The 8084-nt window shown below is 36.9% G+C and overlaps 1 non-coding gene across 1 annotated transcript; it reads right to left on the minus strand.

Annotated features, from left to right (window-relative positions):
• Window positions 1-8003: 8003 nt before the first annotated feature.
• TRNAL-AAG (transfer RNA leucine (anticodon AAG)) lies at window positions 8004-8084 on the minus strand. Its single transcript has one exon. It is a non-coding gene; the product is annotated as a tRNA-Leu (tRNA).

Raw genomic sequence — 8084 nt, forward strand, 5'->3', positions numbered from 1 at the left:
TATTTACTAAGTATTTTTAATACTCGATCTTTTTAAAGATAATTTATGGACGGGAAGAATCACTGGTTGCCATGGGAGATGGTCATCGTGTTTTTTTTTTTTTTTTTTGTACTTTCACAATAGCTTAATTATTACTATGAAATTTTTCTAGAACGTTTAAATACAAAATAAGGAGCCGACAAAAAAACATCAACATAAAAAAGGTTGGAGACTAGAGTGTGACTTGTCTATAACACCTTCTCCAGAGTCTGTTCCAGCACTCGATCAGCTCTTTAGCTATCTGAAAATATGGAAAATATGGAGGAAGTACAAAAAAAAAAAAAAAAAAAAAAAAAAAAAAAAAAAAGTAAATAGTCTATGGTAAGCTTTTAATCATGTCCTTAAAGTATGTTAGGGTACCACACCCTTTCTTGTCAAGTTCTTGTTCTTGACTTGAGAACTTAGCCCCTTAAATTATGTATTTGTAAGTTCTTCTCATGATGTAGAAAAGACCGATTCACCCCTTTAGCGTTGACCTTAACCATTTTATTTTTCTATGATTTTTATTTATATTTTTCTTGAGTTTCTAAAAATTTTCTAAGCATTTTTTTCTGGTCGAAATTTAGCCTCTAAGGTTCTCAATAAAATCTAAGAATTGAGAATGTAAAAGAAAATCGAGAAATTTCGTACTAATTGGGCTCGGGTGTTCCAAATTCTCCCATCCTTAGAAACTTTCATTCTTGACCAAGAACGTGATGGGACTGTCTTCATGTCCTCTTCCCTTTTTATGTTGTATCATCATCTAAACCGTCTCTCCATAAGACTTTGACCAAGAACATCTGCTTGTTGTCCAACTACTCTATATTTCTAGCCAATATCCTAACAGGTTTCTCTTCATATGATAGAATCTCCCTCAAAGGAGGGTCTCATGTTTGATAATATTTAAAGGATCTAGGGTGTACCTCTGTAGTATAGACATATGGAACACATTATGCACGGCCGTAAGGTGAGTGGTTGCGATAATTTCTATGTCATAAGCTCTATCCTCTCTAGGATTTTAAAGGGCCTATGAACCTCAGATTCAACTTACTCTTCTTCCCGAACCTCAATATCCCTCTCATAGGTGCTACCTTCTGAAAGACGTGATCACCCATAGAAAACTTAAGGTCATTCTTACGAAATTCTGCATAGCTCTGCTAACAGCTCTGTGTAGTCAATAATCTTTGTTTGTTCTTCTATACTATTGTGCCGGTAGCCTAAACTAACTCTAGCTCTAGAATTTATTGTTTGTCTACCTCCCCTAGAAGTTTAACACCGACACCAATACAAAACCTTAAAAGATGTCATCTGAAAGGTTATTTGGTAGCTGTTATTGTAGGCAAACTCTATTTACATACATATGCTCATTCCAACGGCTTATGAAATCAATAACACAATCCCCCCCAACATATGGTCCAAAAAAACAATATCAGCCGCTCGGTCTATCCATCTATCTTTGAATGAAAAGTCGTACTAAACCTAAGTTACATACCTCCAACGCCTTCTGCAAACTTTTTCAGAACTGTGAGGTGAACCTTGCATCTGATCCAACATGATGGAAACCAACACTCTATGTAGAGGACTATCCTTTTGACATATAATTGTGTCCATCGGTCAACTCCGTATGTAGCTTTGCCTAGAATGAAGTAAGCAATCTTGGTTGACTTATCTGTTGGAATAAACTTAAGGGTAGTTTTAATTTTTGTTAATTTTAGTACGCTTTAAATTGAGTAGTTGAAGGAAGAGGCCAAAACTAAAATGTCAGGAATAATGGGAACTATTTAACTAACAGTGTGTTAGAAAATGATGTCTATGATAGCCATTTTTAGCCTTTAAACAAAAAGAGAAATTGTAAGTACAATCTAATACAAAAAGGGCTTTCCAAAATTCTGTCTCTTTGTCTCTCCCCTCTAGACATTTCCTTCACAGTTTGGTGAGTATTATTTTAACAAATTAGTATCAGAGTAAGCTTTTATTTTCAACAAATTGGTATCATTAGCCGATGGCGAATATGATGGGTCAAATGCCGCTACCGCGATAAACAAAGATGAACTACGAGAATTGGAGCATCCAAATGAAAGCTCTTCTCAGTTCTCAAGACGCATAGGAGGTGGTCGAAGAAGGTTTCAAATAACCAAAGGATACCACGGGTTATACGTTAGCGCAAAACAAGACGCTAAAAGAATTGCGATCAAAGGATAAGGTAGCATTATACATGCTGTTCCAGGCTGTTGACGAGTCGGGCTTTGAGAAGATTATCAAGGCAACTACTTCAAAAGAAGCGTGGGACGCTTTAGAAAAAGTGATCAAAGGAACCGACCGAGTCAAGCAAGTACGCCTCCAAACTTTGCGTGGCGAGTTGGAGAGCATGAAGATGAAGGAGTCAAAAAATGTATCTGAATACATTACGTGCGTACAAACCGTGATAAATCAACTAAATCGAAACGGAGAAATGTTACCCAAGACGCGGGTTGTGGAGAAGATCTTGAGGCTGTTAACCGAAAACTTCGAGAATGTTGTATGTGCGATAGAAGAGTCAAAGGACCTAGCGACGTTCACGGTCGATGAGCTCGCCGGTTCTCTCGAGGCACACGAGCAACGTAAGAAAAAGAAGGAGGAGACACTCGATCAAGCGCTTCAGACTAAGGCATCAATAAAGGATGAAAAGTTACTCTACTCTCAAAATATTCAAGGTAGAGGTCGAGGAAGTCGCGGAAATGGTCGAGGCGGTCAAGACAGCAGAAATGAAGAAATCTATAAGGAGAAAGAGACAGTCGAGCCAAGCAAATTGGCGTGGAAGAGAACGCAATCAAGGACGCGGTCAAGGATATAATTCCAACATCCAGTGTTACAAATGTCAAAAATATAGCCACTATGCAAATAATTGTAACTCTAACAGATGTTACAATTGTGACAGAATGGGTCATTATGCAAGAGATTATCGAGCCGAGAAGAGGTGGAAGAAGCAACCAACCTAGCCTTGGAAGATGTAACAAATGAAGGTCTTCTCTTGATGGCTCAAGATGAAGAGAACATCAACAACGACACTCTGTGGTACCTCGAATCAAGGGCAAGCATATTTTAAGCGAGAGCAATAGAGAGTCTCCACTCATATTGTGACATATTTTTTTTCGTCTCCCAATGTATTTGAACTAAACCTTCTTTTATTATATATTGTAAAATAAAATATACTTTTGTTTTAAATTCTCATTGTTTTATTTATGAAAAGTTTTATTATCTTTCAACCCACTCTTAAGTTGCAATCTATATTCGGGGAAGCCTCGAAAATCTAGTCATGACATCCATCCATCTAGACACTATCTAAATAGAAAATTTGTTGCGTCCATGTTGAGTCATTATTACATACCATGTATAATACATATCATGTGTTGAGATCTAATAGTCCAGGCCACCCCAATTTTGAACAACCGTCAATAGACACGAGGGCTATAAATCCAACAACTGGAATTAAGTTTAGAAGTTGTAAAAGAAATGAATGGATCGAAGTTTTCTGGTGGGTCATATCTCAAATAGTAACCACCCCAATTGAGCTAATTCTAGAGCTTTCAAAGGCCGTAGATGCCACCATTATAAATAAGGGATCAAGGCGAGCCATTTGGGATAGGAATCAAGCTACAGGAGCTCTTTAAGCGTAAGTAATTGAAGCTTACTTTCTCGATTTTCTACTCTCAAGTTTTTTGAATTCATGAGCTACTGTCCATCAATTCTTCTCAAATCAATTCCTACGCCTTTTAAAAGAATTTTTCCACAAGTTATGTAAAGGAATTGAGGGTTGAAAGTAGTCGTATACCTTTTCCCCAATTCAATCTACCAGTTGAAGCTTAAGACTTGAAATTACAATCCATGGTTACAGACAAATTCGTTGTATCTAACCTATTCTATTTAGTTCCTACACAATCAAAGAACAGTTCTTGTGAAGATCGCAGAGTTTATAACCTCGGGAGAAGGAGGAATTCAAGAATTTTAGTTTAGGAATAATTCAAGGATAAGTTTTAATTTTCTCTCTACCTTTCATTTCCTTCCAAATTGATGATTCTTTAGGCCGTAGGGGACTATAATGAACATGTTTCATGAAGGAGTCGAGGTCTGAGGAGGTCAAGATCGAGCTACCCAAAAGAGTTCAATTATACATTTTTTTGGTTGACATGTAGATCGAATATTGGACTCCAAAATTGGTCACTGTCACACAAAGTTGTCCCTCTAAAATAAAATCTTAAGCTTGAGGAATGTATAAGGAACAAGTTTAAAGAAATCATGGCGGGAAAGTGTCTCAACTTTTGTAAAGGATTTGGGTTGAAATTCGGCTGAAAATGTACGATAATAAATTCAAAACGGTCCCAAAAACGGTGAAAACTCCCAACAACACACAAAGGAGAGAAATTTAAAAAAAAGGAAGGAACTGGGTGTCAATATGCCCACGTAAATGTCGTGTGTGGGGTAAGTTTTCTTATCTATTCGACCTCTATTTTCTCGTTTTGGAAGAATTTAGAAGAAATGGGAACAAGTTAGGAGCGCTTTTAGCATAAAAAGAGAACACAGACATGGGTAAGCAACTATTTGGTTTAGTACGTTCAGTTACAATTTTAAAGATACAAATGCCATGAGTTCTCATTTGTTATTATTTGAATCATATTAGAAATTGATCTTAACTAACTTTGTTGGACCCATTAAGTGTATCAAATATAGTAAAGTATTCTTTATTTTAAGTATACGGGCTACAAGATGTAGACTAGTGTTTTTTCTGCAAGATTTGCTTGTAGGTATAGTTTAATGATTTTACGAGCATATTTTAAGTACAGTTTATATGATTAATGGATGCTTGCATTATATTTTATCGCATGTAGCTCATATGTTTGTACATTGTGATGGCTTGAAGAAGATTTTTACACAATCTTCTACGATCTACCCATAATTAGTTACGAGGACCACTACCATACAATAAACTCAGTATAGCATGAATGCACATAATGGTCCCTCACAAACACTTAATGGTCCTTTGTATTGTGAGGCTATTAGGGACAGGTCGATTACCGACATACATCAAAGTTAAACTCAACCTTACTACTTACTCCTAAGTAAGCAACTTTATAGCTTTAGTCGTGAGCTCAGAAGCTAGCAAAGTAGATAAGTTTTGTTGGGTTATATGTTGAACGGTTACCAACTAGAAAGCTAGAGTAAGTCAAGACAATTTAGAAGGCTCGAGTCTTAGCTTAGGCAAGTCTTAAGTGTGTTTCATAGTCTTCAGTTCAATGAAAGTTAAAATAGTAAACAAAGAGATGGTAAGGCACAAGTATAGTTTAAGAACCTACAAACATGCTATTTATTGAGTATTTCTATCCTCATTCTTGCTACTTTTGAATTTCAGACGATAGTGGTACTATGTGACGGTGAGATAGTGAACTTGAACATTGGGGCTTTAGAGTTGTTTAGATATATCCGTTTACGATATAAAATATGTTGTAATAGTGTTACTTTTTATGAAGCAATTTTGAAAACGCTTTCATTGTAAGTATGTTTTGTTTTATAACTCTTGATTTTTATTTTAAATTTTCTATGTACATGGTAGTTCGTTGCTCGATGATCTTAAAAGGAAGGTCATTAAAAAAAAGTTCTGAAATGAGCTGGAGAGGTTGATTTTCAAGTAGCGGAGCTGTGGGATACACACATGTTCTTCCTTTATGTGGAAGAAGACGAACCAATCGCGTTAGCCCAAAATCCAACCCCTCTCCATTCTTTCTCAAAATTAACTCTCTTTCAAATTTATTCTCATGAAATTCTTGATGGTTCTAGAAACTAGTCGTTTCAAGGAGTCTGTAAAAAAAATTGAGTAATTCGGTACTAGAAGCTCGAGAAACGATTCTCCCGAATGTTGACTAAGAGATAAGTAGTCAATGTGAACTTTTATTAGGTAATACTTGTAGGGATCGTTTGAAGTGTAATACATGCCTTCGGTTAAGTACGAACTAAAGGAATATAGAAGAATAGACCAAAAATAGTGAGTTAAGGGCATACACCGAGCATTTTGCTTGGGAATCAAATAACATTAAAATAACTCACTAAATGGATTCTACTATTCATAAAATTTTAATGTTGAGCATATTATGACATGTAAAGATTTGGTAATCATTGGATAAACTTAAGTAGCTAAGCCAAATAACGGTTTAAAGTACCAGTTCACGGCTCTAATGACCTCCAAATGAAATGAAACTACCCTACACACCCCATGCCCTAAAGTTATGACCTTATTAGGTACTATGCTACTATCCCTAAGTGACCACGACCTTCCACCACGAAGTGCATTACGAGGCTCATGTTTTCTCTTCTAGGTGGATGCCTTGCACCATGTCTTATAGGCACCTATGTCATGATGAGCCTCATATTTTTCTCACCTAGATAAAATGTCATGCGTTATGTATTACTAGCAAGATGGTATGATCATGTTTTATGCCAACAATGTGACTATATCGGTCTTCCATGAAAAATAATTTAGGGTCACTTAAGGAGTAGTTACTAGGTCAACAAAATTTCATGAACTCATATGTAGGTCTCATGTTATTCCAGAAATATCGTGGTCTGGTTCATTGACATGATTAAGAGCCTACAACTAGGTTACTTACGGAGTCTTTAAACTCCATGTTTTCAATATTTTTCAAGTAATTAAGGAGTTGATAAAAATGGGAAAGAACTTCCGGGCCGGAGCCATATATCAACCACCTAAGTCTCCAACTTTGTTTTGTTTAAAATGTTTTGAGTCTCTTCCTTAATTTACGTTTAGGTGAGGTAGGTATAAAACTCTACTTTGATATATATAGATGCCTACCTATGTTTTATATGTCTTATTTTTATTTCGGTAACATACGTTGTCAGTGCCTTTATGTTCAATCGTCGGCAAACTTTATTGAACTGGCTTCTAGACTAGGCCAAGTCATTAAGCACGATCTTAACTCTACACAAGGTCAAAGTCTCTCACATGTAACATCACATCTCATACTCTCATCTTGGTTTCCAATTGATACGACCACTATATCTTGATGTCATCCCTAGTCTTGGGATTGTCATCAGCCATTGAAGCTCATTCGATCATGCCCATCGAGAACAGACCCAGTCGTTCATATCTTCAGGACATCTCGAACATCCATCTATCCATCCAGTTTTTCGAGGCATTGAACCCTCTAGTGCCTATGTCATATCATTTACAGACTCCATATAGGATAGCGGGTGCGTATACCAAATTTCGACATATGGGTGGGGCACAATGTCAATATACCTTTGGGGTTTGACACTATCCTTGAAAGACCAATTTCAAAAGAAGTAAGAAGTCGTCTGAGACACTCGTCTCACAATGCTTACCTTCACTGTGACACACGTATGTTCCACAAGATAGCTTTTTTAGGCCATATGGTCAGAGGTGGTGGAGAAATGACATCATGTCTCCCATTGAGGTACAGTTGGTGGAGGAATTTTTTATGTGGCAGAAGTAGAAATGATTGTCTATTCGAAAAGAAATTTGACTTTTAAGGTTAATGCTTCGAGCCCTACCCACTTCTTTATCAAGCCTATCTTGTCTACTTTTGTTGCCTTCTTTATCAAGCTTATCTTTATCCCTCTTGTCTACTCTAGTTGCCTTCATCTTTTTTTTTTTTTGTCTCATCTTGCATTTGGTGCATTGTATGATGTACCTTCCTCCTCCGTAACATCATGTATTTGTTTTGGCCATCATGTGGCCGAATGGGTGCCATTTAAAAGTCGTCACCGCTTTATATGTCGATATATGAAAGTCGCCGTCACCTTATATGTCGATATGTGAACGTGACAACCAATTCTCTTCTTAAGAGCACGTAATCGTTGAGAGACCACACTATGAAGAATCCACCCACGATGAATATACTTGCCGACATTATCAAGAGGCGTCACCCCACTACATCGGACATTAACGCTAACAAAAAAAAAAACATAAAACAAATTGTTGAGAGTGGGATTTGAACCCACGCCCTTTCGGACCAGAACCTTAATCTGGCGCCTTAGACCAACTCGGCCATCTCAAC

Source organism: Cucurbita pepo, chromosome 6 (assembly GCF_057944985.1).
Source record: "Cucurbita pepo subsp. pepo isolate OVF chromosome 6, ASM5794498v1, whole genome shotgun sequence".
NCBI lineage: Eukaryota > Viridiplantae > Streptophyta > Magnoliopsida > Cucurbitales > Cucurbitaceae > Cucurbita > Cucurbita pepo.